A 1,484-nucleotide genomic window follows, 5' to 3' on the forward strand; every position below is an offset into this window, starting at 1 on the left:
CGTCTGTAAAACTACAAGCATTGAGTATGGACGAAATTTCTGTTTCAAGGACATTGCGGTACGCAATGCTCGATCTTCAAGCTGTCTGTTTAATATTTTCGTTTTGTTCATACTCTGTTAATTCATCTATTCGTATTTATTATTTATTAACGTATATAAATTTATCATTGATTGTTGATATTTATCCAACAGTTATCTCCCCACAAAATGCGCCATTCATCTAGCTTTGCTGTAGTGAAAGAATCTTAATTAGGCGCACATTGCTCATTGGTCGCCGTAGTTGACCTAATTTGAAGCACATATTCTGTCTGAATTCAAGAACAGAAGGAACTTCTCTGCATCTCAATAATACGGTTTTGACATTCTCACTGACTTTTTTTTTTTATTCTTTTCAACGAACACGATCATCCACCAAAAATGAATCAAACTAAAACAACTTAGTTATCCAATTGCGATCAAATAAAGAATCCAATTATCATTATTTTGAGCATTAGTTTAATAACTGAGTAGTTTAATCTGATTCGCAAGGCGTGGTCGGCCTCGGCAGGAAGTTCAAGAAAAAGAACGTCTCGAGCATCTGCTGCTAAAAGGGTTTTCATATATTCATGACTTTCGTTGATGCACTAACATTACCAATAGTTCCAACCTATGATATGTTGACACACTAACATTCCCAATAGTTACAAAAAAAGCAGAAACGTAAAAGAAAACAATATTTGTTGATCCACATATCTGGAGAAACATGGTACAGCAGTAGCGATTATTGAACATTCTTGTTGGAATCCAGGATTAGTTTGTTATTTGAATTTGGGCTTAGCCCATTAGTATTAGGGTTTTGTTTTAGTTTTTACTATATATAGGAGTGATTGTATTAGTTTATTTTATCAAATCATTCACAATGTAGTCTCTTAGGGTTTTGTAGCCGTTCCAGTATTCTCAGTTAGTTTAATAATATTCCTATTATTTTGTTAATCTTATTCGTTGATATTCAACTATTCTTCTATTCAGAGATTATAGTGAAACAAAGGCAGACCTTAACATTTGCATAATTCCAATTATGCAAACGCAAGAAGCCAAAAACATTGAACTCGCCCGTGCAAAACAAAACAACACAGGAAGACATAACAGTGGCATCCCCACTTCTAATTAGTCGTCCATGTCCTTCATGTATTCCTTTCAAGGTTTGGTCACCATTATCAATTGCTGCTCTTTGATCAGAGAATAACCTTATTCAAGTAAAGCCATTGTTCACTGCACTAGAGAAATTTCATTCCAACCAAATGAGTTACAAGACGCATAAAAATGCTTAAATTTTGTTGCTTAGTTTTCTAAAATCAGACAGGCTAATCTTGTCATTGCACTGAAGAGTGTTGGTCGGTGGAAGGAATATGGTGGACGATATTAAGGTGCTCTTTGCTCATTGCAGCTTTTAAGCCTAGAGAGAGCAATATGGTCGCTGATCGTTTAGCTCGCTTTGCTCTCTG

The sequence above is a fragment of the Malus domestica genome, chromosome 17 (genome assembly GCF_042453785.1).
Source record: "Malus domestica chromosome 17, GDT2T_hap1".
Taxonomy (NCBI): Eukaryota; Viridiplantae; Streptophyta; class Magnoliopsida; order Rosales; family Rosaceae; genus Malus; species Malus domestica.